Raw genomic sequence first — 21,404 nt, 5'->3', positions numbered from 1 at the left:
TGGGGTGCTTTTTATTTTCCCTTTAGTTCATGTTAATTAATATGATATTCTCATTTCAAAAGTTCCAAGATACATTTTACGATTTGTTGTTACTACTAAGTAACTCAAATACTGGTATGAATAACACACAGTTCTATCTTTTCCCCTCTTCAGGGCTTCACTACTCTGAGGTGTTTTTTTTTTTTTTTAGATAAAGAGATGCAGAGAGGCAGAAGAGGACAGGGGAATGCATACAATGAAGTTTCTTCCTGTGTGGTGGGGTGATGGCAGGAAGCTGGGTCATCCACATGACAAAGCAGGCACACAAAGCAGGTGAGCTGACTTGTCAGCTTATCACTTGTTCTGATTGCATAAATGTCTATATCCAATCTTGGAAACATAACATGAACTTTTTTTTTTAACTGAGTAAGTGCATTTTTACCCAAACTCTATGAAGAAAGAAGAAAGAAGTAATCTGTAATAAATGTAATAATTAAGCCTATAATTATGAATCACTCAAAAGTCAGAGTTACTCTGGGGCTCAGTTTGAATTCTGAAGACTGTAGTATATTACCACTTGCTACCTTGGATGGAGGACTGAAAGAGCTAATACAACTTCTAAGCCAATTCTGAAAAGCATGGGAACTGGATCATTGAATATTTGTCTTTAACTATATGAAGAATGAAGACATGTGGTAACATGTATTTCAGAGAATAAGAACTACAGCTAAACTTTCTATTATTCTCTCGTGTTTTCTCTATGGAATCAGACTCACTTTTAGTAACAGATTTGAGGGCTCAAAGGCTCAGTTGTTTTGCTGGAGAAAAACAGATTTGCCTGGTTCATTATACTTGATCCTCCTAGACCTAGGGATTGATTCAGATCACCCTCTAGACCTAGAGGACAGACTATGGTTTCTTTTTTTTAATACATAGCTTCAAATTGGCTAATCATCTAGCTGGAAAATAACTCAAACTCTTGTCCTAATTATTCCAATAACCACTTTAAATAGTTTCCTTGTTTTTCTATTTATTTAATATTTGACAGAGATTCACAAGAGACAAATCAGAGCACTGATACAGTATGTGGCACCAGAGACAGCTAAGAAGCTCATGTATGCAAGTCCTGTGCTCTGCCTGTTAAGATATTTCCCAGGTTCACTTTAAAGTGAATAATTAAACATTTTTTCTATTTTAATATTATGTTTCAACCAAAAGTGAAATGGACAAGGGTATTCCTTTTGCAAAGAAACACTAGTCTCTCACTGTGTAAGGTTTATACCTGCTACTTTTTCTCTTATGCTACTTTATTATTTATTTTATGTCTTAAATAATGCATGCTTCTTTTAATAATAATAATAACATTATTATTATTATCAGAGCACTGATCAGCTCTGGCCTATGGTGGTGTAGGGGACTGAACCTGCTACTTCAGAGCCTCAGGTATGAGAGTCTCTTGGCATAACTGTTATACTACCCTCGCCCTTTTTCTTATGCCAACATTAAAAGGCAATCAAGTGGACAATTTTCTAGAATAAAGCTTCAAACTTTGACCCCCATACTTTTTAGTGATGAGTGTTTGGCGTGGAGTATAATCCCCTTCTTGAACTTGAGGAAATATTTGCCCATATTAATGGCTTTATTTTCTTCTCACCCCACCTGTCTAGAAACAAATGTAAGCACTAATTTGAAAAATTATATTCCATTGTATTAACTGAAGAATTACTGACAACTACTGAGGTATAGAAATAATTTAAGTGTCAACCGATGGTTGAATGGATAAGGGATATGTGCCATTCTTGAATATATGGAATAATAACACTATATATATATAGTGTTATTATTATATATATATGTCAAACATATGTCATGAAATATCTGTATTTTCAACAACATGGATTTACTTTGAGTGGATCTTACTAAATGAAAATAGCTACCAAGTGAAAGATATGTATGGTATGATTTTGCATACATATGAAGGATAAAGAAACTGTAGATAAGCAAAGCAGTTTTAGATTCTGCTAATAGAGTAAAAAAGGAAGACAGGTAACAGGCAAAGTGGGTCAGTCATTTGATGGCTGATAGAAACCAGAGTCTTAGTGATAACCACAATGTAGTAAGTACATCCATACGATAAAATATTAAAATGTGCTCATGAAATATAAAAAAGTAACAAAATCAACCACCCAACAAATAAAACATAACTTCTTCAAGTTTAAAAACTAATTGATGGCTAGCAGAGGAAAGGAAATATGGGATGGCTAGTCTGGGTAAAAGGGGTTACAATTGGGGGTCGGGCAGTAGCGCATCGGGTTAAGTGCATGTGGCACAAAGCGTAAGGACTGGCATAAGGATCCTGGTTCTAGCCCTGGCTCCCCACTTGCAGGGGAGTCACTTCACAAGCGTTGAAGCAAGTCTGCAGGTATCTATCTTTCTCTCCCCTTCTCTGTCTTCCCCTCCTCTCTCTACTTCTCTCTGTCCTATCCAACAACATCAATAACAACAACAACAATAATAACTATAACAAGGATAAAGCAACAAGGGCAATAAAAAGGAAAAAAGTAGCCTCCAGGAGCAGTGGATTTGAGGTGCAAACACCGAGCCCCAGCAATAACCCGTGAAGCAAAAAAAAAGGGGGGTGTCACAATTAAATGTCAGTAGGTAGAACCTTCTATTTCTGGTTTGGATCATAATGTTGCATATACAGATGCCAAATTATAATGCCACATAGTCAAAATCTGTATCAAGTTATAAGCTAATGCTATTTCAATACATGTGTTATTCAGTAAAAGATCACTTTTGGTCACTGATTATGTCCAAAAACAGAACTGATATGAAATCCATATCTTCATAATATACTTATTTGTATTTTGCTAACTATTTATGAGCACTGTTAATATAGGAGAAACATATACAATCTGAAGATGTTAAAAACTAAAAATGAAAATAAGTAAACATTCCAAATCTCATTAGCAACATTGTCAGTAGAACTTTCTATAATGCTGAAATGCTTATGCAGTTTTGTGTGTGTTTGGTAGAGTAACCTCTAATTGCATGTGTTATTTAGCAGGTAAAATGTGATTAGAGTGACTAAGAAACAGTAATTCACTTAATTTATTTTACTGTTTAATTATTATAAGTTAATTTCTTTGTCAAGTTAAAACTGGCAAAATCATAAGATATTTAAAATGGAAACTATGTGTCTGGGGATGGCCATCCTGGTAGAACTCATACATTATGGCATATGAGGACCCAGGGGTAATGTCCCAATCCCCACATGCAGAGGGGTGAGCTTTTTGAGAAGTGAAGCAATTTTGTCTATCTCCTTCTCTATCTCCTACTTCCCTGTCAATGTATCTGTATCTAAAACAAATAAATATTTTTAAATGGAAAAATGTTTATGTATGCATATTCATTTTTGAATATGTGAAAAGGTTTCTCCAATTGAGCTATTTGAATTTTCATCCATCAACTATCTTTTGCGCAGATCACTGAAGACCTACTATTTTTATAATATAGTCTTATCTATTACAGTTACTATAAGTAACTATGTTACTCATTCTGTTCATCCTATCACTGAGTTTTGTATACTTTCACCAATATATTCCCTTTTTTCCAGTCCCAGTCATATATATAATTTCTAACATATTACAGATATATATTTTTAATTTTTAATATTTATTTAGTTTCCCCTTTTGTTGCCCTTGTTTTTTATTGTTGTAGTTATTATTGATGTTGTCATTGTTGGGTAGGACAGAGAGAAACGGAGAGAGGAGAGAAGACAGTGGGAGAGAGAAAGATAGACACCTGCAGACCTGCTTCACCGCTTGTGAAGGGACTCCCCTGCAGGTGGGGAGCCGGGGCTCGAACCAGGATCCTTATGCAGGTCCTTGTGCTTTGTACCACATGCGCTTAACCCCCTGCACTACTGCCCGACTCCCTAGATATCACATTTTATGTTTTTGATTTACTTATATAATTTAGTATGATACCCATCTGTATCATCTAAATGAATGAGACAGTACAATTCTCTTTTTATATGTTTAAGTTAATTATTTTATAGGATACCACATTTTCTTTATCAACTCTTATTAGATTATGTGTTTGTTTCCATGCCTTGAGTGTTATAAATAATGTTTTAATCAGTATTTCTCTGAGATAATAGTTTAATTTCCTTTAGAGATACAGTCTAGAGTGGGGTCACTGGGTTAGATTTTATTTTGAAAATGAAAAAGAAAGGAAAGGAAGGGAGGAAGTAAAGGAGGGAGAGAGGAAGATGAATTTGAAGTTCTGGGGTCTTTATGCATTAGCATTTCCAATGCTTTCATTCTTTGTATTTCAGAGACAGAAAGAGGGAGAGAGAGAGAGAGAGAAATAGAGAGAGAGAGAGAGAGAGAGAAAAAATGCAAGACACCATATCAGTAATGCCATGGTGCTTCCATGTGGTCCTGGGGCTTGAATCTGGGGCCCAAGCATGATAGGTCCTTGGTTTTTAACTTTTTATCATTCTCCACACTGTTTACCATAGTGGCAATACCAGTTTACAATGTAGTCTTTAATATCCACATGTAACTGTCAAACTGATGGTTTGTGACAAGTTCTTGAGATAAAAACATTGAATACAATAGAAACATGTAGGAAAACCTCCTATCACTCAGACCAAGACAGTAAACAATAGTGTCTTGAAGACCAGGAAAACTGACTATAGAATTGTACCCCTCCTACCCTATGGTGTTGTTAATTAATCCTTTCTTAAATAAAAAAAATTTACGAGGAAAAAAAAAGAATCTTAAGAATAAGCAAGAGTTAACAAAGTAGAGATATAAAGCCAAACAAAAGTAAAGTTACTTTTAATGTGAAGGAGATGTAAAGGTAGTAGAGTGTGGGAGAGCATGTTATGCTCTAGCAACTTTTAATGTCCTTAAGTCACTTTTTTTTTTTAATGAATTAAAGTGGTAAAGGAGGAGGAAGAAACAAATCATGGAGGGTCTCATGTAATGGGTAAAAAAACATTACTACCATTGATATGTCACCTTCAAATTTGCTTTGTAAAAAGCTGACCGACCCCTGTAGTAGTATTGAATATACATTCAATAAGAAAAACCACCCACGGTCAGGGAGACCTAAGTAATGGTTCATGACTGAATCTGGAGAAAGATATCAAATCCTGAAATCAGGTAGGTGGTAGGAGATATAGTGGTACAACAATCTTCCAGTAACTTCCCCACAACTAGTGAGACCAAAACGACACTAACTAGATACTTCATATTTCACTTCAAGAAAGACATAGGTGACATTTACATACACACCTTTGGATGGTAGTAGAGAGAACCATAGTTGGGGGTAAATATGCCTTGTAAATATGCCTTGTAGGATAACATATTACAGATACTTATCCTGAGCCTAATAATTATTAAAGTTTAGTCAAATTCCAAATAAAGCTTCACAATTGAAAACATTTATTTTGAGAAATGAAAAAAGGTAACAAACCCATGGAATATTCTCCCTTTGACTTATATATAAGAAAAAAGCCAACTCTGTGTATCCTTTTAGATATCAGTGCAAAAATAGCACTTCCTCAAGGAAGTCATCTCTGACCACCAAACACCACTGGGACTCTAGTAACAGCTTGGAATTCTGAGTGTTCCATATAATCAAGATAAGTTATTGAGTTTTGTAACTATATAATATTTACATGTCCTGTTACTATCAAGGTTCCATGAGGTTACGTCTGATCAGACTCATGCATTACCATTGTGCAAGCACACAATCAAACAGCACAGGGATGGGGGGTGTAGTTCAGAAATATACAGTGTAATTTAAGTGGTTAAGGCCTTGGATTCAACCCCCCCTTTTTTTTTTGATTGTTTAACATATGTGCACAATGACACACAGCAGCAAATAAGCCTTGGTGGATGCAGAAAGCTAAAATGCAAGGAATAACTTTACCATGAGCTAGTGTTTTCTGTCTTCAACTATATCACTAGAAAAGAGAAACAATCATTGTACACTCAAAGAGTTCCTATGATCCCTTTGTTTTCAGAATTGCACACAGTTATATACTTTACAGGATAATGGATGAAACTTAGCTGCACAGTTTTCCAAAAAGACTTAAAAATCCAGAGAACCAGCTAACTGTAGTACATCTGGAATAGAGAAAGGAGAGGGAAAGGAAGTGATGGAGAAAGGAGAGAAGTAGGTAGGGAGGAAACGGAAAATAAAAGCTTGCATATAACCTTTATTTAGGACTATTATCCATGTATATACACCACAGACAGTATTTTTTGTTAGAAGATCACAGCTGGCAATGGCAATAACATAGCTACAGGCTTCTCATGTTGTGATGCATTAAGTGGACTATAGGGATAAGAGCTGACACACTTAGTGTTCCAGGAAAATACAGAGATGAATCAAAAACTTCAGTAAGAGCAAGCCCAGCACTACCTTCCCCATTTGCCTTTTTTAGGTTATAAAGAATTCAAGTCTGGGAAAAGAAGATATTTTTGTGGGGATATTTTCCCTTTTCTTTCTTTCTTTCTTTCTTTCTTTTTTTTTTTTCTTTCAAGGAGCAATAACAAATGTCAATGCTTCCAGTAAGAAGTCCAGAAGGTTCTCCTCATTTACAAGATAAGCCTCATCTGCTGGTAAAACTGTGCCAAAAGGTATTGTAGAGCAACTGGAACCAGGCCTACAGAATTAATATTTAAGAACATTTGGTAGTGATCTACTTGTTTTTGTTATTTTTTACCACATAGAACAGTGTTTTTTGCCCTCTGGAAAACTGCATATCCGATTCTAAAGAAATATCTATAACCTATATTATCGCAAGCCTCTGCATTCATTCTGCAAATTCAAAATGGCTAGGGCTCTATACAGCAAAGCAATTTTTTTTTAAATAAAGGCAATTGGTTCCTTTTAAGTTACATGGACCAATCCTTTTTAACTCTAGAAGAATGAGATCCTTGAGATTTGCTTTGCCCATTTTAATGGATGAAATATAAACTCGGAATGAAAATATATGAGGTGAAATGAAGATTATTTATCTCAATGCCTAACACCCAAGGATTCCAGACTTAAATTTACTTAGAGGCAGTACTGAAAGAGATCTTGCGGTCATAAGGGTAATAAGCCAAACATAAGGCAATAAGGCAGCACTGTCTGCTCAGCTCAACCTGAGTAGACACAGGGAACACAAAGTCAGAAATGGAGAAACTACCTTAACCAGTGTAAATGTATCAAGTAGAAGGCTGGGATTCAGCTGGCGACAAGCAAAACAATTATTAGTAGCTGAATAAAAAGAAATGAAAGTATTATGCTGGAAAGCTGTATGACCCAGAAATCTGTGAAGATTTACTAAATGTTTACTAGCTCTTATTCTCAACATAGCCTAGGAATTGTTAATGCATGACTAATACGGATCTCTTGTTCAAAGAATGCAAGTCCCATTGCTTTTATTTTGTTTTCCATTTTATCTGTGATACCCAGGGGTATCACAAAACACAGTAGGACATCACAAACATTCATTGAATGCATGAACAAATAAATGAATGAAGAGAACATGTCCTACAATTTATTTGTATAAACATTTCTTATAGTCCTATTTTAAAAGTAAGTTTCCAATAGGCTTAAAGTAATCCACCTAACTTTCCAGTATATTTTGATTGTTTGCTTCTCAGACCAGCATACCCTGTATCAAGATTACAGTGCAAAGCTTGAAATTCCCTAGGATTTCAATCATATATGCTTTTTCTGCTACCTCTATTTTCTTTCAAGAGCCATCTGATGTTTTCAAAACACTAAGGAGAGGGTCCATGCTAATCAATCCAGTGAATATTCATATCCAAACACATTGACTTGATGTACATACACACATACATACACATACGTACATGTGCGGGTGTGCACACACACACACACACACACACACACACATTGCAGTGCAAAAGTTATAGTTTGCATTTGCAGCAGCCTGCAATTCCTACTTGCAAGACCACTGTAGAGACAAGTTTAGTATACAAATCCAGACATGCCTACTGATTTGTTTCCCTGCCTACAGTGAATGGCACAGCCCCACTCCCCTTCCAGTGAATGATTCACACTTAGTGAGATTAAGGATGGCAAGGTGAGGCATACAGAGAAGACATGGTTTTAGGCATCATTGCATGTGGTGCTACTGTGAGACTTCTCTTTCCCAATAGTGTTGATCATTTACTAAACATAAAGGCTATGCACAAGGATGCCTGTAAATGAAATTCTTATAAACAAAACAAGAATTCTAGGTAGACTGAAGACTTATCTTAGTTAAGGCTATTAATTTACTTCCTGGGAAAAGTCTCAATATGTGGTATTTATGATTTTCCATGGTTAAGGAGTGGTGGAAAAGAAAAAAAAAAAACCTATCACAGGTCCCTCTCAGAAGTATTGTCCTCATTGCAAATAGTAGACTTTTATAGGTTAAGGCATCACAAAGGAGATAAAAGTGTAATCTCTTGCCAGTCACTGTAACTTTCCCCAATGACCATGGTACAAAGGTTGTCAAATAGCAGGCTCAATTGAATCTTGCAATTCTTCCTCTGAAGGAGATTGTGGGGGAGGGGGGGAACATAGGGGAAAAAAAAGCAAGACATAAACACCATTCCCATCACCAAAGGACCGTGACCCATCCCTCCCGCCCATTCCCACCCCCCACTGGCCCAGGAAGCTACATGTCTACCCCTCACCACTGGGTTTTTACTTTGGTGCCCTACTTACAATTTGATCAGGTCCTGCTTTTAGTTTCCCTTTCAAATCTTCTAAGTCAGCTTCTGTTGATGAGTGGGATCATCCCATACTCATCTTTAACTTTCTGACTTAGTCCACTTAACATAATTCCTTCTAGCTCTGTCCAAGATGGGTCAGAGAAGGTGAGTTCATTGTTCTTGATAGCTGCATAGTATTCCATTGTGTATATATACCACAGCTTTCTCAGCCATTCATCTGTTGTTGGGCACCTGGGTTGCTTCCAGGTTTTAGCTATTATGAATTGTGCTGCTATGAACATAGGAGTACACACCTCTTTTTGGTTGGGTGTTATGGAGTCCTTGGGGTATAACCCCAGGAGAGGAATTATTGGGTCATATGGAAGGTCCATGTCTAGCCTTCTGAGGGTTTTCCAGACTGCTCTCCACAGAGGCTGTACCAATTTACATTCCTAGCAAAATGTAGACATATAAATCAGTAGTTAATTAATATGAGAGGGGGAAATCAATTGTATGTCTCAAAGGTTCTCAAAAGACAAACTGAATCTTTTTAATAGATAGGCTACGTATTTGATATGCGGACTCTCTCAAAAGCCTAGACCAAGTAGATTAGAAGCTTCCAATAGCACAGCTATATACAAGATACTGGGTACTGTACAGCAAACCATAACAAAGGGACTTTTCAAAGTTAACCCAATTAACAAATAATGTGTGGGTAATATTAACTATTGATTGTCTTTTTGAACCCTAAAACAGCAGGAACCTCACATCTTCACTATAGAGCCCCTACTTCCCCCAGTCCTGGCACCCTTGGATAGGGCTCACTTTCCCGTATGCTTCTCCCAATCCATACCAAATAATATTGCATCCGCCGATCACAACCTAACCAAAGCAACGATTGCCATCTCAACATGCTTCACCTCAGAGTGTATCCAGAGACTTCACGTGTGGAATGACAACCCTTCAGCTTCATTACTCGGGTGAGACCTTTCCTTTTATAGTACACTCTAATTTCATCTCAGGTAGTTCACTTTCTAACAAAGTCCCATAACCTAGACATACACCAGTTTCTGTGAGAGAGAGCGTATGTGCACACGTATCCATAAACTACTGCAAAATATATACCTGAAAGCAGGATTACACTAGAGTTTGCAGTGAGTACCTCCCCAACACTTCCTCTCCACTATTCCAATCTTGGGATCCATGTTTGCTCAACAAATTGATTGGCTTCGTATGTTAACTCTCTTTTCAATCACCAGGTTCCAGATGCCACCAGGATGCTGGCTAGGCTTCCCTGGATTGAGGACCCCACCAATGTGTCCTGGAGCTCAGCTTCCCCAGAGACACACCTGACTAGGGAAAGAGAGAGGCAGACTGGGAGTATGGACCGACCAGTCAACACCCATGTTCAGCAGGGAAGCAATTACAGAAGCCAGACCTTCTACCTTCTGCAACCCTCAACGACCCTGGGTCCATGCTCCCAGAGGGCTAGAGAATGGGAAGGCTATCATGGGAGAGGGTGGGTTATGGGGATTGGGTGGTGGGAATTGTGTGGAGTTGTACCCCTCCTACCTTATGCCTTTGTTCACTAATCCTTTCTTAAATTAAAAATTTAAATAAAAAAAAAAAAAAAAAAGCAAGACAAAGAAATTCTTTCTTAATGAAATTCTACAGAGTACATCAATAATGTGAACTGTCCCTTCTTCACCCACTCATTTCAGTAAGGTATTAACTTCACACCTACAGAGGTCATATAAATGGGAATATTATTAAGTATATGAAATAATTTTCCTTTTTAAAAATATATTAAGCCTTGGAAATTAATTTTTTAAAACAGAAGTACAAGATCAAATTAAAGCACACAGATTTTACTAAATGTGAAAAGGTCTATACAATATTCTGGGTTCTAAATTAGGCCCTTAAACGAACACTGCTTTACATTTAAAGGTTGCATGTTTTGACATAAGTATATAAACATAAGTTTTGATTTGTTAGTCATCATAACAATAAGGTTGTTTTGCACTTGAGATGTATAAAGACAAACTAATATAAAATATTACAATATATCAGTAACATGAAGAATGTAGCTATCAAAGGCCTCAACACAACAACATATGTTTCATTTTGTCAATATGGTAAGTGCAACTAGCTGTGTTTTTTTTTAACATATGTGTGTATATAATTATAGCAGTAATGTTAAATACATCCTGTGTGGTCTGGGAGGTGGCGCAGTGGATAAAGCCCTTGACTCAAGCGCGAGGTCCTGAGTTCAAGCCCCGGCAGCACATGTACCAGAGTGATGTCTAGTTCTTTCTCTCTCTCCTACTTTCTCATGAACAAATAAAAGAAATCTTATACACACACACACTTACCATCATCAGTATTAAATATAGGGAAATATATGAAGAACCTCTTTTTTTTTCCCTTGGCTCTTTATCAATCAATTTCCATTTCAAATACAAAATTCCCTGAAGCCCTTTGGGTGGGAAAATGTAATTGCTATTATTCTGATTGTTATTTATAACAAGTGAATCTCCTCATGAAACTTTTCACTGGGATTGGGGGTACTTGGTTTCTATGAACATTCTTGCCACCAACTGCAGTTTTTGCCTTGGGGCACAAATCTCACCAATGTAAATTTCCTCAGTTGGAAAGGAAGGAAGGAAGGAAGGAAGGAAGGAAGGAAGGAAGGAAGGAAGGAAGGAAGGAAGGAAGAAGGGAGGGAGGGAGGGAGGGAGGAAGGAAGGGAGGGAGGAAGGGAGGGAGGAAGGGAGGAAGGAAAGAATGGAGTGAAGAAGAAAGAAAAGAAAGAAGGAAAGAAAGAAAGTAAAAATGAATCAGGCCATTTAGCCAGACTCAAAGATTTTTGCAAGGCTATAAAAAGTATGATCTATTACTCCAGTCAAACTAATTCAAAAAGGCAATGTCAATTTTTGATCTGTTTCTTCTCTACCATAGTAATTATTATTGATCTTTCAAAAATACTCGTGTTCAAAGCCTCAAGGGATATTTGTAAAATGGGGAGGCAAGTGCCATGAGCAAACTAAATGGACAGGCATTTCTGCAGTAATAAATAATTCATTTCCCATTATCTGGTTAAAGCATTGGAATGTATGCCCCTCAGTTTCAGGAGGATTGGGTCAGGGTCCTAGTCACAGACTTTGGGTGCTCTGACTCCAAGAGATTCAGGAGTTAATCTTCACACTCCATTTTTCTAAAGCCCAGATTGCTTGAGGCTCAGACAGACAGCTCTTTCTATTGAGGAATGGCCTGGAAAGGAAACACTGCCTGTTTAAGTAGGCCTGAAATTGTCCTTGAACTGACCTTTTCTAGTCTGCTAAACAGCTCAGCTTCCACTTTCCCTGGCACCAAAGAAACTGGCCTGCTTGAATGGACCGTGGAAGCAGGGAGGATTTGGCATGGAGAGATGTTTGGCTCTTTCTACTTTGCTGCTCTTCTCAGCTTGACTGGCAAAGCTCTGGATAGCAAAACCACCCACCACTTTCTCTCTCTGTCTCTCTCTCTCTCTGTGTCTCTCTCTCTCTCTTTTTCTTTCTTTTTTTTTTTTTGCCTCCTGTTTCTATCAACTCTTTTCCACTTCCCTAAACTATTATTTAAATGTGAAATCTGACTCCTTAGCCAGCAATTCTTAACACAGATGCAGAGAGAAGACCCCGGAGTATTCTGGCTTCCACCATGCAGCAAGCTCAAGCTAGGTACCTCTTAAAATTACCACTGCCCCCTTTTAATAAGGAATGGCACACTCCACCACCACTCAGAAGGGATCAAGAAGTGATTCACCCTCTAATTGTTCTAAATGTTTATGCACAGGACCCATGAGGAGATAAGGCTGACTGTTTAACTGATCATTATAGAGTGATTAAGCTTGACATTTCCAAAGAATTAGGTGCAAAACCTACTAGACTCTGGTAGGGTCAAAAGACCAGGCACCTCTATGAATTTCAGTAACACAACATGCATCTGGTTAGTGGAATGAGGCATATTAGAAAATATTCCCAAATTGAAAAAAAAAAGATTTTATGCTAATGGACTATTAAACATTTAATGCTCTGTTAACAAATGGTTATTTTTCCATCATGGTATAAACACCATCATGACCTATGCATAGCTTATGAACATTCCTGTTGTCCTTGAGAGAAATCACATACTATAAGAGCTAAAAATAGCAGCCATGAAAAGAACAGAGTGTAATTTGCACCTAGAGTTTGGCTGACATCATCTATCAGATACTGTTTCCAGGGATCAGACTTAGGAAAAGACTCCAATAGACTTTCACCAAATCTGAGCATTCTGAAAGTCACAATGTCTTCATTCCTTCTAGAAATTTGTTTAAGAACAGTTTAAGTTCTCTTTTAGAGGGAGGATATATGACAGGATTTTTTTCAGTCTTCCAAATTAAATCCTGCTTCCTTTATCTACTCTCCGTGAGATTATCTCCTCCATCCAGCAAGAACCAACCTTTCCACACTTGCCAGAAGCCAGCTCCAGTGAAAGTAATTAACAGTCCCTGAAGGAAAGGGGGAGTCGGAGATGAAGAAGTGAGAGACATGTCAGCTGCTTCAGGTGCAAGAGAGAGGCATCTCTGTCCTCTGTCTGCAGAGGTTTATTATTTAAACACTTTTTGCCCGGATATAGTTGACATTATTTAAGATTATTTTCATTAACATCAAGGATACAGATGACATCATGTATAATTGTTTTCATTAACATCAGGAATAATCTTAAACAACATTATTATTATTATAGGTATGTTTTCCTTAGAAAGTTCCCTAGATCTGGGGCATCTTGATCTCCCCTTGAAAGTTTATTGGGTCTGGGGTAGCCTAAATCTACCCTTGAAAGTTTCCTGGGTCTGGGGTAATCTAAATCTACCCTTAAAGTTCCATTGAAATCACCATCTGTGTTTTGACCACCTCCCTGTTCTGACTTTCTCTATGAATAAACATTTTTCCCTAGAGCTAAATCTAATAGCTTTACTTCTTAACCCATTCTTGTGTGGGTCTGACTAGATCACAAACCAGGTTTTTTGTAATATAGTAAGCTGTCCACCTAAAGAAATCTTCTGCTGTAAAGTAAGCGCACACCATGGGGGCTCTCTTCTCCTTGGGTAATACAGTGATCTGTCTACTCTCTCTCTAAAACAAATGACTGGAGCAGTGGAGATAGAATAATAGCTACGTAAAGGGGCTCTCCTGCCTGAGACTCCAAAATCACAGGGTAAATCTCCCAAATCACCATAAACCAGACCAGAGTAGTGTTAAGATTATAAGTGATATAATACAACAAAGTCATTATTAGAAATGCATTATAAGTTAATCCCATTGTTAAAATTTGACAAGGTTACTAATTTGAAGCCTTAAGTGCTTTGGCTGAAGGAATATATACTTAGAACTGAGGTCTATGCATTAAAAAGTTTGCGTCTTTCAATCTGTTTTTCCCGTCATATTGGCTACCCCATTATGTGTGGCCCTAGTCAAGAAATCCTTGGATTTCCACATAGAAATGATGGGCGTAGACCTCCAATAGACACCTATTTCCACCATCATTGATTATCTCCATCAGGAACATCATAATAAATCCTCTTGTGGGCCTGTATAAGACTTTGTCCTCATTGTAGAGTAACAATAGACTGCCAACTCTCTGAAGGGAGACTGGGTCAGCATACTCTTCCACACCAGAAAAACATGTCCTGAAATGAGTACAGCCTAGAATGTTCCTAACTATGACCATGGAATGCAATCTCTGACCTACAGGTTTGCAGAGGTTACAAAGGCTGCTGTGCTGAATATGAATAAACATGGGTCCCAGATAACACTGATGTATAGTCTATAGTTAACAGTATTTATATAATTTTCCCATATTCAGGAGCTACTCTCTGCCCTGATCCAGCTTTCTAGTCCTGTTTCCAACTCTGACACCATTTCCCCAGACAATACCTTTAGCCCAGCAGCATTTTAGCTGATGGGCGCAGGCAAAAATTAATAAGTCGTGGGCCCCTTGGAATATACCTAAAATAAACTTACTAGCTTTTGCCAAAAGAGGGACCACAAATCTTATCTACTCTATTCTTGGTTCCTGATTATTAAACAGTTTGTTCTCCTTTATATCTTAGTGCTTTTCAGCCACCAAGTTGCAAATGCTACCATGACTACAACCTGAAATCTCTGGGTAGAGGACCTCACCGATGTGCCCTGGAACCCCACTTCTCCAGGGCCCTGTCCCACTATGAAACAACAGAAAGAGGCTGGGATTATGGACTGACTTGCCAATGCCCATGTCCAGCAAAGAGGCAATTACAAGCCAGACCTTCCACCTTCTGCACCCCATAATGATCCTGGGTCCATACTCCCAGAGGCATAAAGAATAGGGAAACTTCCAATGGAGGTAATGAGATATGGAACTCTGGTGATGGGAAGTGTATGACATCATACCCCTCTTATCTTATAATCTTGTCAATAATTACAGACAACAATCTCTCAACTTCTTAATTTCGAATTGAAAGACTTCTCATTTACAAATCAAAAAGTAGAATCTGGCATGGAAGTACTGAAGTACTGAAAGGGGTAGTGCATTTGAGGAGTTGCACATATGAGAGTTATCATGTAAGTATGTTCTTATCTCTATTTTTTGTTACAATACAGCATTTGGTATCGGAAGATAGTTTATTATCTTTTAAACTTTATACTTGACTTTTAGAATCAAACTTGTGCCAGTAATGAGTATATATCATATAAGTGTTTAATGTTCTGTAGTTTTGTTTTTATAATTTTTATTTATTTAGTAATTGTTTTATCTTATTTTTGTAGTACAAATTCATTCAGGGAAGGTATGACATCAGTAAAATACATAAATTCCATCAACTATAAAGTACCACTTCACAATCAAACTCGGTGACACTAAGTAATAATGCCTGGATTTAAAGTGCAGCAATTGAGGGCCAGGAAGTAGCACAGTTGGTAAAGTATTGGAGTCTCAAGCCTGGGGCTCCATCTTCAATGTCTGGCAACAAATGTGCCAGAGTGATACTCTGGTTCTTTCAATATTTACTATAAACAAATGCCAAATAAATATCTTTAAAATAAAGTGCAACAATTCAGTTGAATGCTGCAAACTTTGAAAAATCTACTGTATTATAAACTTCCCATTTACTTTCTCCCACTCTCTTTTTTTAGTTACTAATTTATTTAAATGGTGCTATGGCCTTCCATATTTGTATTTTCACTGTTCCTGGGCTGACTTTTATTTACTCATTTTCATTTCACAGAGAGGCAGAGGTAGAGATGTTGGTATGCTTCTAAATCCTGCTTACAAGACCTTCTGTTTTGATCATCACATTAGGTTCGCTTGTATTACTTAACGATGTATTCTATTTACATAACCACTGTTAACTAAGCACCCCCCTGCCTCCGGACATTGGTTTAATCCTCACTGATTCGCACTTTTCCTTCTCTCTGCCCCCTATCCTATCCTACATACTTTCTTGTTCCTGACTCTTCTGCCTCAGGAGAGATGCAGGACAGAATTGTGTTGTGATTAGAAGAGATTAGATTGTTGAATCGCATCTCCGCTCATCAATAAAGAGATACTGCTTCCCAGCTCAGCCATGAGTCCCTGGTCATGGCTCTCTCCCACCCACAAGGCTAGCACAACATAGAGATACCACACCAGAACCACCCCTGCCCCCTTCTCCCTCCCAAATGTAATTGCACTCTTAGGCATTGCAATGGTCTCAACCTGTGTCGTGCCCATGGCAAGACAGAAGCTCAACCAGATGAACTACCTTCAGTCCTCCATTTCCTTTCCTCTGGCTTATTCTTGCCACATTGTCTATTCCAAAAATATATTGGTAGTAGGGCCGGGTGGTGGTGCACCTAGTTAAGTGTGCCTGCTATCACGCACAAAGACCTGGTTCAAGCTCCCAGTCACTACCTGCAGGAGGAAAGCTTCAGAAGTGGTCAAGCAGGGTTGCAGATGTCTGTCTCTCTGCCCTCTCTCCTCCTCTCTCCAATTTCTTTTGTACTATCAAGTAAAATAAAGTTTAAAAAAAACAGATTTTTATTAAAAAATGAAAATACAAATAAACTGGTAGTTACCTTAATTTCTAGGTATAGTTCTTATCTCCAGATTCAATGTTATTACCCTTTCTTATACTCCCTTGGGTCAAGATAAAACTACATTTACCTTTTATTCTTTTACATGTTTTATATTTGCTTTTTACTGAGACTTTTCTGTTAATTTAGATCTTATGTTTCTAACAATTTTGTGTTAGTGTTCTGATTACCAAATATTCTATATTCTGAATAGTTTGTATTCAATTATAATTCTCCTCTATCATGTTATGTTTAGAACACATTTTTTCAAAATATTAGGAATATATTTTAACTTAATATAACAGAAATGTCTTTACCCACTTAGTGTTGGGTACAAAGGTAAATATTATTTTCAAAACCTCATGAATAAATAGGTTTACTAGCCTAAGATGAAGTAACTATGATTACTTTACCCTGGAGTGGCACAAATGGTATATGAATACTATCCAGTTCATTAAAACTCACTTGAATTTTCAATCATGTTATGTCACTTTCCAACACTTTTTCTTATATTTATTTATTTATCCCCTTTTGTTGTCCTAGTTGTTCTATTGTTGCAATTATTGACATGGCCATTGTTGGATAGAACAGAGAGAAAATGGAAAGAGGAGGGGAAGACAGAGATGGGGAGAGAAAGATAGAAACCTGCAGACCTGCTTCACTACTTGTGAAGTGACTCCCCTGCAGGTGGGGAGCCAGAGACTTTCCAACTCTTTCTTCTTTTCCACCATGTTCTTCTAACCCCCAAAGCTAAGGACACATGGGTAACACACACACACACACACACACACACACACACACACACACACACACACATGGGGGGTGGGGGAACACAGTAAGATTATTTATGCATACATACATGTTTATTCTATGGTAAAAAATATGCCATCCACCTCCAGGCAGTCAGAATGTGTCAGCAGTTAGGTAAGTGTGCAGATGTCATTGAACAGCACTGTGTTTTCAAGAGTGGACACTTGGCTACCATAAAGGTATTTTACTTGATTCTCCTACCAGCACATGATCAGTAGTAGTCAAGGTCATGGCCTGTACATATGATTCCATGAGTTTCATTAGTTAAAATGGACTAATTGAGGACAGAATCTAGGTGGAAGTATCTCCATCTGAAACTGAAACATTTTGCTGTTTGAACTGTTGCCAGTTTTTATAACAATTTCCATCTTAAGTTGGCTCAATACATATTTAATGAATTCTTCTATAAAAACTTTAACAGCCCTCAATTCATTTCAAGTGGCAAGTGACTCAGCAGTTTGAAATGATGAGCTGGATGCAGACTCTATAGTCACTAAGAAAAAAAAAAGTGATTTAAAAAAATGTTCTGTCCTCTCTGTGCTCACAGACACATGACACTAAACATTTACATTTGCCTTTTATTTATTTATTTTTACAAGAGGCATATTGCTAGGATATTGCCATGAAGAGTTATGGTGCACATTTGGATCACAAATCATAGTATTTGTGTCATATATCATCAAGTCCTAGTAACACTGTATAATTCACTCTTTTATTCCATGAGTTTTATTGGGCATTTCTTTCTACAAAAGGCTTTTCAGGCACTATGGAAAATGCAAGGTAAACACACAGCATTACCTACATCCACATTAGATGGCACATCATTTACCTAAGTAACAGATACCCCGATTTAGGCTAGGGTTTAGGGTACTGGGTATAGATATACATGTATACATAAGCAAGGGGCAATTATATAACTCAAAGTGCTCAATAATGTTGGAAGTGCCTAAAGAAGGCATTATAAATTCTCTAATTTACTGAACTTAGACCAAATCAGCTGGGTAAAAACTATCAGAAACGTCTAAAGAAGACCAGATCCCAAAAACCCAATAATGGTTGGATTCAACAAATGATACTCAATGTCTAAACAACTCAGAGAAAGTCTAAGATCATCAGATAAAGGGAGGACTATAAATGTTGGGTAAGGGCAAGAGACTGGCCCACTTAATAATGGCCCTTTTGGTCAATATCACACCACCTAATCATCTGGGGCCCTACTTAGGGAATCCTTGGATTCCCACACACATATGATTGGCCTAGACCTCTAAAGGATCCCTCTCTCTATCACCACTGGTCACTTCCATCAGGAATGGCATCTTGTGGGACCTCCTAGGACATTTTCCTCAACAAAAAGCAACTACAGTAAGGATAGCCCTAGTCTCCAAAGGGAGGCTACGGTGTCCTGCCCTGTCACTTGAGAAAGACTGGTCCTGAAATGAGTGCAGCCTGCAATGTCTGCAGCTGTGACCATGAGCTGTTGAACAAAGGTCAATAAGGACTAAGAGGTTACACAGGCTCTGGTGGCAAATATAAATATAAAGTATGGACCCTGGGTCAGATGGATGCAGGTAAATAGTTAATTTTAGCCATAGATTTTTTTTTTTTATTTCTTTACTGGGGAATTAATGTTTTACATTCAAAATTAAATACAATAGTTTGTACATGCATAACATTTCCCAGCTTTCCACATAGCAATCACAAGTCCTACTAGGTTCTCTGTCATCCTTTTGAGACCTGTATTATCCACCCACCACCACCCACCCAATCCAGAGACTTTTACTTTGGTGCAATACACCAATAACAGCTCAGGTTCTACTGTGTTTTCTCCTCTGAACTTCAACTTTTGCCTGAGAGAGAGATCATCCCACATTCATCCTTCTGTTTCTGACTTATTTCACTTAACATGATTTTGTCAAGCTCCATACAAGATGGGTTGAAAACAGTGAAGCCACCATTTTTAATAGCTGAGTAGTATTCCATTTTGTATATATTCCATTTTGTTACAACTTGCTCAGACACTCATCTGTTGTTGGACACCTGGGCTGCTTTGGCTACTACAAATTGTGCTGCTAAGATCATATGTGCACACAGATCTTTCTGGATGTGTGTGTTGGGTTCCTTAGGATATATCCCCAGGAGAGGAATTGCAGCATCATAGGGTAGGTCTATTTCTAGCCTTCTGAGAGTTCTCCAGACTGTTCTCCACAGAGGTTGGACCAATTTACATTCCCACCAGCAGTGCAGGAGGGTTCCTTTGACCCCACAACCTCTCCAGCATTTACTGCTGTTACCTTTTCTGATGTATGACATTCTCACAGGAGTGAAGTGCTATCTCATTGTTGTCTTTATTTGCATTTCTCTGACAATCAAAGACTTGGAACATTTTTTCATGTGTTTCTCCGCCTTTTGGATCTCTTCTGTGGTGAATATTCTGTCCATATCCTCCCCCCATTTTTGGATGGGGTCAATATATTCTTGTTGAGTTTGGCAAGCTCTTTATATATTTTGGTTATTAGCCTCTTGTCTGATGTATGGCATGTAAAGATCTCCCATTCTGTGAGGGGTCTCTTTGTTTTTGGGTAGTGATTTCTTTTGCTGTGCAGAAGCTTTTAAATTTGATGTGGTCCCATAGGTTTATACTTGTCTTAGTCTTCTTTGTAATTGGATTTGTTTCATTGAAGATGTCTTTAAAACTTATACAGAAAAGAGTTCTGCCAATATTTTCCTCTAAGTATCTAATAGTTTCTGGTGTAACATTCAAGCCCTTGATCCACCTGGAATTTATTTTTGTTATTTGGTGAAATATAGTGGTTCAGTTTCATACTTCTGCATCTTTCAACCCATTTTTCCAATACCATTTGTTAAAGAGACTCTGCTTTCCCCATTTAATAGTCTAAGCACCTTTGTCAAAGATTAGATGTCCATAGGTATGGGGGCTTACTTATGGGCTCTCAGTTCTATTCCCCTAGTCAGTGTGTCTATTCGTGTTCCAGCACCAAACAGTTTTGATGACAATGGCCCTATAATACAATTTGAGATCTGGGAGTGTGATGCCTCCAGTTCTGTTTCTTCTCAAGATTGTTTTGGCAATTTTAGGTCTTTTCTGGTTCCAGGTAAACATTTACAGCATTTGTTCTAATCTTCTAAAAAAAAGTGGTTGGGATCTTGATGGGGATAGCATTAAATTTGTATATGGTTCTGGGTAGTATATTCATTTCAATGATGTTAATTCTTCCAACCCATCAACATAGAATATCTTTCCACTTCTTTGTGTCTTTTTCTATATCCTTGAGAAGTGACTCATAATTTTCAATATACAAGTCTTTGCTTAGGTTTATTCGTAGATATTTTATTGTTTTGTTGCTATAGTAAAATGAATTGATTTCTGGATTTCATGTTCTTCTAACTTAGTGTTTGCATAGAGGAATGCCACTGACTTTTGTATGTTAACTTTCTAGCCTGACATCTTACTGTATTGCCTGATGATATCCAAAGGCTTCATGCTGGATTCCTTAGGTTTTCCTACGTATACTATCATATCATCTGCAAATAGGGAGAATTTGACTTCTCTTCCAATCTGTATCCCTTTAATTCCTTGCTTCTGCCTGATTGCTATGGCAAGAATTTCCAACACTATGCTGAATAGTAATGATGTTAGTGGGCAGCCTTGTCTAGTACCTGATCTGAGTGGAAATGCTTCCAGCTTTTCACCATTGAGTATGATGTTGGCTGTAGGTCTGCTATATATAGACTCCACTATCTTCAG

The sequence above is a fragment of the Erinaceus europaeus genome, chromosome 20 (assembly GCF_950295315.1).
Source record: "Erinaceus europaeus chromosome 20, mEriEur2.1, whole genome shotgun sequence".
Classification (NCBI taxonomy): Eukaryota; Metazoa; Chordata; class Mammalia; order Eulipotyphla; family Erinaceidae; genus Erinaceus; species Erinaceus europaeus.
Note: the sequence above shows the minus strand (reverse complement) of the source record.